Below are 12,871 nucleotides of genomic sequence, written 5' to 3'. Positions count from 1 at the left end.
TTCCGAGAAAAGTGAATTCCGGTTTAGTGGTCCGTTATATCGAGGTTTTACGGTATATATGTGTGTGTGTACAATATTCATTTGTTCAGTGTAATACAGTAAACTCTCAATTATCCAACGTAATAGAACCAAAGGCCTGCTGGTTACTGTCAAAATGCTAAATTATGCCAAATTCCCCCTAAGGGCTCCTAACCACCCCAACCCTATAACACGTATCCACTGTCTAACCCCCTTCAAAATGCTGTAAGACATTCCCATTAATAAAGTACTGTACTCTAATGTACTGTTAAGTACACTGTAATTATATGTACAGAAGAAGTATCATGTTGACTGGAGATAATATCAGTGTCCTTTCAGCTGAGAGACCCGTTTTGTTTCAGCCGGCAGTACTGTATAAACACACACATTGTAAAACCCATACCAAACACATGCTGTGCATTATACAGCACTAAGGTAGGATTACTGATGTCCATACCTTGCCATTACAATAATGTTTTTGAAGAGACTTCGAATGCATTGTAGGTTCGTTTGAATATCGGCACTGTAGCGGCAGAGGAATACAGTGGAGAGTGAAAGAACATCCACCTACCTGCTGCCAGTCAATGAAAAATCTGCATTAGAATTCTCCCTCTCCTGGCTTAGCCAGTCAAAGCTCTTTTGCTCCCTTCCATTGCATCTTCCCTCCCTACCCACCACCAACACCCTGTGAGCTGCGAGGCCCACCAACCATCAACCCTCCCTCGCTGAACACTCCACCACTTACATTACAGTACAGTATAACACCATTCTTTTTGTGTATTTATTTACTTTTTTTGTGATTGTAGGTGGATGATTGATAACAACAACTGTCTCATGCTGGATAGTAATGTACTTTTAGCCTGAAGAATGAGTCTTTCATGCTGGATAATGTCAGATTTTATTGTTACTGCTGGATACCATTTTAATTCAGCCATTGGCTTTACCGGATAATGTAGCGCCAGATAATCAGGAGTTAACTGTATATCTAACGAACTTAGTTACTACTTTACAGCACAGTGTAATAAGCCTGAATTCATAAATTAAGATAGCCATCGGTCATTGATTTCAACAGAATTATGTCTTTAATGACATGCAACTCTCTAGGTAGTTTGTCATCTAATGAGTTTAGTCCAGTTACAAGTTGCTACACATGGTTTGGAGTAGTTTTTTATTGAATTTACTGTTGTGCTTAAGCATGCTGGATTAGGCATTTCACTGTACAAGCATATTCTGCAGTTAATGTACCTTATTTGTAGAATGCTTCTGGCAGATATTTGTATACATTTGGACTAAATGGTATACTATACATTCTTTGTCATATATTTTGCATTTCTACCATGTGAGACTATGTAGCACCATAGTTTTCATCAAGTATAACTCACGAAATGGACAGTGAACATTGGCTTATCTGCTGTGTGCTAGCTGTGATACTGTTGTTATGAACCTTAAAAAAAAAAAAGTACAGGAAACAGTAGTTGAAATTGAAGTTATTGCTTTTTAGTCTGTTCTTTGTTGCATGTTTGATGAGTTACTAAAATTTTTTTACTGGGCTGTAAGATATTTTAACACAATGTACTTGTTCTATGTGGTTGTTCTGTATATTATTTTAATTTTTTTTTTATTTTATATGGTAGTACAGTATATAATTGTATATGCAGATTGCCCATGAATCAAGACTAACAGAATACCTGTACATGTTTGGTAATGAGATTAGTATTTGAAATATTATGGTGAGGCTGTACTTTGGCATTAATGTTATGTGTATATACTACCATTAATGAAATATAGCCACATTTTAAGCACAGCAACATTTTACAGTTAGCTACAGAATCCCAATAGAAGAGCAATTTTGGTTCTTTGATTCAGAAAAATATTGACCATTATATGGAGTGGTTGATGTATCGAGAACTGTTTTGCATATATCTTAGTCATTAACACAGGTATTTACAAATTAAGATGCTCTGTTTTGGACAGTTGTTGCTATCAGTAGGTATTAGGGTATTATTGTTTGTCCATACAAAGTGCAGTATTACAGAAGATTCCCTGTTGCCACTTGTAATTGATATTTGTACAGTGGGTGCTGGTTTTCCACTAAAAAATATTACTCAAATACTGTATTAAATGATTTCAGGATGAATTGAGAAAAAAATTACTACTGTACCATAATAATAATTAATCTACAAATACCATATATAATTTGGTTTATCAGATGAGGAGATGCAATATAATGTGATGAATTTTACAGCAAATATTACGTATTACTGGTCATTCTACTGTATTGTTTTGTATAGTAAACCAAGCAATGCAATAAGTACAATCACATATTTTAAATATTATGCACATATATACTCCCACAGTCAATATCAGTACGTCACTTTTGTTCTTATACTGTGTCTGTAAAAGAATTCCCAGCAATGCATAAGTGCACCTCGTTTGTGAAATATGCTCATGACTTGCTGCAATACTCAACACATGGATATTTAAAAAAAAAAAAAAAAAAAAAAAAAAAAAAGACGTGCATTTTTTTCTCCACAGATCTGTTGACCAAATTTTGGTGTGTCAATGACTGGGTTTTGATATTTTTAAAATTCAGTGCGGTACAGTATAACTTTGCTTTTCAGCTTGTGTTTCCTTAGTACTGTAATAACCTGCAACCATAAATGCTCACCATAGAGTTACAAGTAGCATAGACTTTTACTTTGGGGTAAAAGGGATCTATGTAGGCATTTTTGCATATTACTGCTTATTTACAGAATCAAGTTAACTTAGTGTATCAAGTACTGGACTTCAACAGTGTTGATATATAGTAAAATTGAATGATCTGTATATGTTGGCAAGGTACCAAGTAACAGATTTGGATTAGATGAGCAATTTCATTTCAGGTGCTGTACACCATATTATGTTATTCCATAGCTCATTTACCTTGAAATAATTTAACGATGTTAATTCAGCTTCCATTTGCAGCCCAACATTCCTTAGCCTCCCCACCCTTTTCTCACCAACTCCTATGCTGAATAATGTGTTTGGGTAATTGGCTTAGTTCATGAGATAGTCAGTTAAGTTGGCTTGTACAGGTACTTAATAGATTTTTAACGACCACCTTAAAATCCCAATAGAATAAGCTTGAGTGTTATAATAAAGTATTATTATTAGTCATAAAAAAATCATAGTTTTATTATGTATGTTAATGATTAAGAATGACTTTTTGTTGAATTTTTTATACAGTTGTATAAATATATTGTTAGACTAGCTGCAGAGCTCATGAAGAATGTGATTGGCCCAACTCTCTCTGTACCTGTTTTGCTGTTGGTATTATGTTAAATTTTTTACATCCAGAGTTTATGTTTAATTTTATGTATATGTCATGTGTACAGCTATTCAAATTTGCTTTTAATACAATGTCATTGGAAAAACTAGCTTGGTTTCCTTACCTGTTTGTATTGCTATGATATCCTGCCATTCTAATTAGATACATTAGGTAATATTGTACGGCAGTTAACAGTCTCATCCCTGGTGCTGACGAAGAGCTTACACGTGGTGGCACTGTACATCTTGGCAGGAGCTAAGCAGTTGCAGTGTCCACTTTGAAGCCAAACATCAATATTTTCTTGCAGCCCACTGTAGGGAAGGACACTGGCCTAGGGAAGAGTATTGGTTCTGTGCAAGGTATATGCACTCTACTGTACTAGTAGGATGGCCCCATAGAAGCAATTTATTGGGTCTGATTAGCCAGACACTGGGACAAGATTATTATCACTGTTAATGGCTGCTGTCTACAAGCTAGAGGAAGTGATGTACTGTACAGTACTGTATATGGAAGTGGAAAGTGAAATATGAATGATTTATCTCTAACTCTGTTTTTACAGATCAGCTTAGTAATGAGGAATTTGATTTCCTACCACATCCATGAACTGAATATATGTATCTGAGAGCAATGAATGGTTTTGAAGAGTTACATGCTTGTGGAATAACTCAAGTAAAATAATGATAATAATGTACAAATTAAAGAAAGTTTTGTTCATCTAAAACTTTTTTTTTTTTTTTTTTTTTTTTTTTTTTTTTTGGTGCCATGAGAGCATTGTCTAGAATTTCTTACTAAGAGACAGAAGGCGTACACCTCATGCCTCTCATCCTTTAATCACTTAGATTAAAGAGTGGCTGATTCTCCTTTCTATTCGGAAAAAGTCAGTCTGCTTCTGCTGGGTTTCTAGCCATATTGCGATTACTTGTAATGAACAAGCTGACTTGTTGGCATGGTCCGCTACTTTCTCCTCTACGTCCTCTCTTCATCCTGTTCTTTCTCTTGATTTTTTCCCTCTTCTGACCTATCTCTTCCATGAATGTTGGTAATCGTCGTGGGACCTGCAGGTTTACCAGCGCTTCATAGTGTTAAAAAGCCTCTGTTCTTCCTTGACACACATCGACCCACCCCAGTCATCGATGGGAGACTCTCCTTTCATGTCTCTGCTTGGGTCACCCACGCCTTATTCATGGTCATTTATTGAGCCATGCCCTTCAGCCCGTCTGTTCACATTGTAACTGACCTGTGATTATATCCGTCACCCTTTTTTCTTGATTGATTAATTGTCAACACTCCATCACCGCCTCTAAGCTTTCCCCTTCTTCACTAAATCGGCACCCACAGCTTACAGATTTCCTAGGCGACCCTCCCACTGTTTCTATTTCCAGTATTGTTAATTTTCTTCCTGTTTTTCACATTATGTATCTAATATTAAATAATTTCCCCAGCTCCATTCTGCCTTAGTGCCCACATAGCCATATTATGGCTTAGTGCTATCTATCTATCTATTGCCAGACGCCTCAATCCCGTTTGGGGTGGCCACAAACAAATCGCCTCCAAGTCGCCCTGTCCCCCGCCATTTCACTGCCCTGCTCCCAACTCACACCCCCCTCTCTCATATACCTCTCCACCCCATCCCTCCATCTCATCCTCGGCCTCCCCCTCCCTCTCCCCCCCTCCACCTCACTCACATACACTCTCTTCGTCAGTCTTTCACCCTCCATCCTCTCCACATGGCCAAACCACCACAGTGTGTTCCTCATAACGCTTTCTATCACATCCGCATCCACACCACAACGCTCCTTTATATCTTCATTCGTCAGCCTGTCTCTCCACGTGACTCCACAGGCTCCTCTTAAATAACTCATTTCCACTGCTCTCACTCTTGACTTGTGTCCTTCCAACAATGTCCAAGCTTCACTTCCGTACGTTAGAGTTGGTATCACAATACTGTCATGTAGTAACTTTTTCACTTCCATGCTCACTTCCCTGTTTCTCATCACTGCTTTCAAAGAACCAGCAACCTTTTTTCCCTGCTGTACCCTTTCAAGCACTTCACCCTCCAAACCTCCATCCTTACTCATCACACTACCCAAGTACTTAAACGTACTCACATTTTCCAATTCCTCACCATCCAACCTCGCTGTACATTCACTAACTTCACCTCTCTCAAAGACCATCACTTTACTCTTCCCTACGTTCACCGTTAGATTCCGTTTCTTACACACTCTCCCAAACTCATCCACCAAGCCTTGCAGCTCCCCTTCGTCTTCACTCAACAACACAGTATCATCTGCAAACAACAGTACTGTACAAGGAGTTTCCAAACACTATCCTCTCTCACCAGGGCCACTCCAACATCCACTACCCTACCTTGTACCTCTTTTATTACCCTATCCATGTACAGATTGAACAACCATGGAGACATGACACATCCGTGTTTCAACCCCACTTTCAAAGAGAAAAATTCACTTAGTTCACCATCCACACGCACTGCAGCCTTCGCACCATCGTACATACTCTTCACAGCATTCAACAACTTCCCATCTACTCCATATATTCTTAACACTTTCCACAATCCTTGTCTATCCACCCTGTCATATGCTTTCTCCAAATCCATGAAAGCCGCATACAACTTCTTTCCCTTCTCTAGAAACTTTTCCACTAAAGATCTAAGAATGAATATCTGATCTACACAACCTCTTCCCTTCCTAAAGCCTCCCTGTTCTTCTCCAACTAATTTCTCTGTTCTTTCTCTAACTCTGTCTATAAGTATCCTACCATACACTTAGTGCTAATTGTTCATTATTCCTTCTTTCCGTCCTACCTCCCATGCCAGCGTCCCTGAGCACGGTGAAGATCTTTTATCATAAGGCCCCATGATTCTCGACCCTTTGATATAGTGGAGAAGGGGGGGAGAGGCGGAGCTGCAGGATCAGCAGGATAATGATGGCCTGTTAAGTGACCTTGTGTAGTGCTGATGTCCCAGCTGATTTTGTAAAAACCATTTTTATTCTAGCTCCTTTTCCTCTTCTACTGTCTTGATCTACAACCTATTTAAAATTCCCCGCTGTAGAGAGCAAGAAAATATGTGGCTGGGATTGGGGTTGGTGTTGGATGTCAGCTGTGGGGACTGTGATGGGGAATGATTGGGACTGAATCACAGGAGAATGTTTGGCTTGGTAAATCTGAGGAAGATATAGCCATATTGTTGGTATTGTTGCAACCCCAGGCACATACTGTGAATTCCAAGGACCATAGAAAATCAGCAACTTCGACTGGTCGCTCCCAGAAGTCTTTTGCTGGGGTTATGTTGAAGGACTGTTGTGCTATGACAGTGATGCATGTGGTGAGAGAGTTCTGGTGGTGTGTAAGTGTGAAGTGGTGTGCTTGATAGTTGTATTTTATGTTGGTATTATAAGAGGGAGGGGTGGTGGCCACATCGCTGTCTGGCTAGGTAGACTAGTGTCTCTTTGGTTAGGGTAGTTTCTTAGGGGTGTATGTCTCTGTGATCTGTCATGATCGACGTCGACGTTGGACCAGGCGGGCGACACCATAGTTGTTCTGATCATCTGTAACTGGACCTGCAAAAGAACCCATTTTTATTTAGCAACAGATATGTAGGTAGTGTGGATGGCTCACCGTCCAGGCAAAAGCGACATATCCCTCCCGTGACCCAGCGCCCCTCTTTCCCACAGCCAGACCACCTGGCAGTGTACAGGAAAAGTACACCACTCTTCAGCAGAGGGAACGCTCGCTAGAATCGGGGTGGGACTTGCAGTGGCAATGTCCCAAGCAAACCCAAGGACGCCGAGTCCCCTGGATCGGCCTCCTATTTAACAGAGGACTCAGTAGGAGCCTCAAGGGTTGCTATCCCCCTACCCCGACGGAAGGGGGGCACGCTCCATCGGAGCTGTGGCGCAAGCCAAGAGAGTACATCCGACCTCTTCCTCCCAACGTCCCTGGGACAAACCCTTCCCTGACGGAAGGAGGGCACACTCCATCAGAGCTGTGGCGTGAGCCAAGAGAGTACGTCCGACCTCTTCCTCCCGACGTCGCAGGGACAGGAATCCCTAACCCAGCTGAAGGAGGGCACGCTCCATTGGAGCTGTGGTACAAGCTGAGAGAGTACGTCTGACCTCTTCCTCCCGACGTTGCTTGGGCAGGAGTCCCAGGCCCTACGGCCAGAGTGCAGACTCTGCCGGATCCGCGGCTGTGGCCGGGAAAGCCTGACGGGCACTCACTTCAAGCCGCCAGGGTTTGTGGTGTCCAGGAGAGTCTCCTCCGACTCCTCCCGCCCTCCTGTCATCCATAGGAGCACAGGCAGTGCACAGCGGGACTGCCTGACGGAGGGAACGTCCCGTGGACCTCCCCCACACATCCCAGACCCCAGATGCTGATAGGCTCTGCCAGGACGAGAGGCAGCAGTCCAGCCCTGACGGCCCCCTCCCGTAGATGAGACCGCAGTTCCCAGAGTCAGCGGGCCTCTCTGGATGCTTGCTGCGGCGGCCGGACTTTCCCCGGCGCAGGTGGCTGCAGTCCCTCCCTGACGGCCACTCCTGCCGGACGTGATGGCAACCCAGTTGGGGCACCTCCCTTCTCCCTGATGACCCTCGGCCCGGGCCTCCCCAGGTCCACTCTCAGGACCCTGACGACGACTAAGGGCTAGTGCCAAGCAGCACATCTCCTGGCCCTCTTCAGCCCTAGTACAGAGAGCCCCACATCACCCAGGGCCTCTACAGAGAGAGGGCCGCCCACCACGCCACCCACCAACTCCCACAGGACTCGTGGCGACCCCACAGGCGACCTACCCCTGGAATACACTCCGGACGGCCCCAACCCCAACGCCCGACCCCTGCCCTCGGTTCTTGGCGCAGGGCCTCCTTCCTTCCGTGACCCGAGTACTCCCCTCCGCCTGTTTCTTGAGTAAAAGACTCTAAGGTTGGTTGTCCCCTAGTTTCTGGGAAGCCCCTATCCCAGTGGACCCGCCCCTTCGCTCCAGTGTACCCCCCACAGTGTTACCTCCCCGTGTGGAATAGTGAACTCCCCACCAATAAGTTCACACGTGGAGTGCATGGTGCTAGGCCACGGGCCGCCCTCAAGTGTGACTATTCCCCCCCAGTATTACATACGGACAGACAGAATCAGTGCTGTGTCCCCTTCCCCCTCCTCCTTTCGCTTTGGCCATATGAAGTGAATAGAAAGTGATATATGAGATGTACTCCCAACTCCCTGTCTCGTAAGGAAGTCTATATCACCACTCCCCCCACTTCCCCCCCTTCCCCCTTCCCCCCCTCTGCCCCACGTGCGGATAGATCATGAATGGTATATTCTCTCATCCTATGTACGAGTAACGCACACGTCGCATAAGGCTAGCTAGGATATCGTCTGTGTCATGTGGGTGCATGTAACTAGCATAGGAGGCCATTTATGTTCCGTGAATATGTATATAAGGACTCGAGTATATACTATCGTCTATGTCACGCGTTTGGGTATATTGGGATATACTTGACTGTCTCTGTTATATATAGCACACCTGGTGTATTGTATGAACCATATGTACAACACTGTGGAAGTTATCACATGTAAAGTATATGACACTGTGTGAAAGTTATCATATGTAATGAAAGGTAGAATACTGTACAAAGGTCAAACTCGCTGAACAAGGTGGAGATATTTATTGTAAGGGCTAGCCTTCTGAGATTATCTGATTATTATATGTCCCATAGTTTTGATCACGGGTGTATTTGTAGTTGTTTATTGTGAATATATAAGTGTGCCTTTGACCAGTTGTGTTTGGACTTTCCTTCCTTGGCTGTGACTGACCCGGTCGAGAACAAAGAACCCAAGGTCGCACCGTACCAGAACCCGAGAAGTCGGGACTCAGAATACGTTGCATAACACTGGTGGTCTGTGGTGGTTCTTGACCCGGCGGTGGAACAGCAAGGAAAGAGAAATTCGCAAACATGGCTACAAAACCACACGTGGAACTCCCCAAGTTCAACTCCAAACCTTATGACATACACACCTACATGTTCATGATCAAAGCTGTACTAGATATAAGCTTTGAAAACGACCGCGGGAAGATAGCCGTTACACTTCCCCATCTTGGAAAAATTGTTTCGAGTATAGCCACGAAAATAGTCCCGGAGTTGAAATGGGACCAATTTCAACAAATTGTGACACAAGCTGTCACACCCTCACTAGGGAAAGTCATCGCTTTTTCCCAACTGGATGCACTAACATATAATGGGAACTTAGACGACACCCTCATCCAAACTCGACGTCTTGTCGCCACCGCCTACCCGGGGGTGGATCCAAATACCCAGGACCAACTCACCTTCCATACCCTGCTCAGGATCCTCCCCATAACCATCAGAGATCACTTCACGATCTTCGAACCAGTGGGAGACCTCGACAGGGATATCCAAGTTATCAGGCGCCTCTTAGCCGTTCACGCAATCCCACAATGCATCGGTGCAGCAAGAACAATCCCAAAGAATGGGGCATAACCCTCAAAGCCACGGATGCCCCCCACCAGCAATGTCTCACCAACACCACCGAGTGCACCCAGGCCCACTAAAGGGCGCCCCTCTCCCAAGGAAAATACAAGCCTGATCTCCATGGACCCATGGGAATTCTCGGCGTGCAATCACCGGTGCCCCATTCACGACATACAGGAGCAACCGTTAGCTGCCCGAAGAAAAACAACCACCCAATGCCATCACACAGTCTCCTCCATTCATCACCACTATGCCTCCAACACATTCCACAATCGCCATTGCCCCCCACCTGCCACCTCTTAACCGTGCCACGTTCGTTTCCCTATCAGGCACGTTGCACCACCGTCCACCTCCACCAGCCACACAACCGACCCATACACCTGCTCTCCCACACGAATACACTCATCACCCTCACTCACTTCCACCTCCACAACCACTCCCACCACCACACCCTTCCCCAACTCCACACCCTCACCACAGACCCCCCACTCACCCCCGAACCAGCGCTCCATGCCACCTACGCCCGCCCTCATCCCCGCCACCCCAACGACAGGCCACCTTACACCCACACCCTCACACACTCCTCATTCCACACCCGCACCCTATGCCACACCCCAGACCAGCTCCCCATCCTTGATCACCACCACACCAACACAACAGGCCCAACCTACGCCCCCACACACATCACCTTCACCCACTCCTCACTCCATCTCATCACCCAGCTCCCGGAGCCACCTTATTTCCCCATCTTCCCCTTCCACTCCGCCACCACCACCCCGAATAACAACCTCAACCACCCTCCCACCAACTGTCCACTCCACCAGCACGCCCTCACACCCATCACCGCCACCCATTCCTCACTCCACCTCATCCCACGCTCTCATTATTCACCCAACTCCCCATTCCCTACCTCCACTCACTCACCACCACCCACAGTCACTACTCCACCAGCCCACCCAGCAGCCTCCCATTCCACCCACACAGCCCCCAGCCACGCCACCTTGCACAACCAATGCCGCCGTTCCCCCACCACCTGCCAGACCCATCCCCTCACGCCTATCACCATCACCACCCCCACGATTCACAGCACCCCCTGCCAGCACGCCCACTACACTTCCCTTACCTCCCACGCCAATACTAACCACCACCATCAAGCCGCCTACCCCACCCCCTACCCAGATTCACCCACACACCCTCTCTACCCTCCACCCCACCTCCCAACACCGCTCCCCACACCCTCAAAATCCACCATGCTCCATGGGACATCCCCATAGCCAGCCCCACTAAGCTGCATATCCAGGGGCAGCCTCCTAAATGCAAGGCAGCCTCACCTTTCTCCAGGCCACAACCAGACACCATCCATCATGCCCTCCATCTCCACCACCCGAGATGAGGATAAAACACATTTTGTGCCACCTCCAGGGCACCGCACAGTTCCTCCACCTCCTGGTCGGAGTCGACCATCCACCCTCACTGTGCTCTATGCCCCACATCAGCATCCCAACCAGCGAACACTTCACTGGACAACCCTCCTACACCACCTTACACGCTCACACTGCATCCCCACCATCGACTTTTACCAACTCGTCACGGGAACATGAATTTTACCCCCATGACGGTGGTGAAATACCCGAGCGGCGGGATGAACCCGACACCACCACCCCAGGAGGATAGTATGAGGTGGTGATACCACCCCACAAGGGGATGACGGAGAGGCTGGCTTACCTGGCTCACTGTCCAGGCAAAAGCGACATATCTCTCCCGTGACCCAACGCCCCTCTTCCCCACAGCCAGACCATCCGGTAGTGTACAGGAAAAGTACACTATTCTTCAGCAGAAGGAATGCTCGCCAGAATCAGGGTGGGACTTGCAGTGGCAAAGTCCCAAGCAAATCCAAGGACATCGAGTCACCTGGATCGGCCTCCTATTTAACAGAGGACTCAGGAGGAGCCTCAAGGGTTGCTATCCCCCTACCCTGATGGAAAGAGGGCACGCTCCACCGGAGCTGTGACAAAAGCCAAGAGAGGTCACCCGACCTCTTCCTCCCAACATCACCAGGACAGATCCTTCCACGATTGAAGGAAGGCACGCTCCACAGGAGCTGTGGTGTAAGCCAAGAGAGTTCATCTGACCTCTTGCTCCCGACGTCGCAAGGACCGGAATCCCTACCCCAACAGGAGGGCACGGTCCACCAGAGCTGTGGCGTGAGCTGAGAGAGTTCAACCAACCTCTTCCTCCCAGCGTTGCTGGGGCAGAAGTCCCAGGCCCTACTGCCAGAGTGCAGACTCCATCGGATCCGTGGCTGTGGCCGGGAGAACCTGATGGACACCCATTCTCAGCCACCAGGGTTGGTGGTGTCCGGAAGAGTCTCCCCCAAATCCTTCCACACTCCTGTGTTCCGTAGGAGCACAGGCAGTGCCCAGCAGGGCTGCCCGATGGAGGGAAATTCCCCCGGACCTCCCCCGCACACCCTGGATCAGAGTTTCGGCAGGGTCTCATGGGCCCGCCAAGTAGGAGGGTCGGCCCTCGGCCACTCTCCCTCCGCTAGTCCCCAAGCTCCTGCAGGGGAAGGCACCTTTTGCCCCGGCCATCCCTCCTGCGACGGAGCGAGGCGCCCCTCTCCCCGTCTCTCTCCTCGAGAGGGCGAGACTTGCTCCCCTACAGGAACCCCACCAGAGACCAGATCGGGCGTGATGTCCCAGAGGCCAGGTGTCCTGTCCCTGCAGCCCCGCCCTCCCCAGGTGCTGATGGACTCTGCCAGGACAAGGGCTGCAGTCCAGTCCTGATGGCCTCCCTCCGCAGATGAGGCCGCAGCCTCTGGAGTCAGCAGGCCTCCCCTGATGCCTGCTGCAGTAGCCGGATCTCCCCCAGAGCAGGTGACCGCAGTTCCTCCCTGACGGCCGCCCTTGTCAAATGAGACGGCAGCTTGGCCTGGGCGCTGCCCTCCCCACAGCTGACCCTAGGCCCAGGCCTCTCTAGGTCTTGCCCCCAGTCCCCCGATGACGACTAAAGGCCAGCGCTCTGCGGTGCACCTCCTGGCCCTCTTCTG

Source organism: Coenobita brevimanus, chromosome 71 (assembly GCF_032717465.1).
Source record: "Coenobita brevimanus isolate Jiangsu-jjx chromosome 71, ASM3271746v2, whole genome shotgun sequence".
NCBI classification, from domain to species: Eukaryota; Metazoa; Arthropoda; class Malacostraca; order Decapoda; family Coenobitidae; genus Coenobita; species Coenobita brevimanus.
Note: the sequence above shows the minus strand (reverse complement) of the source record.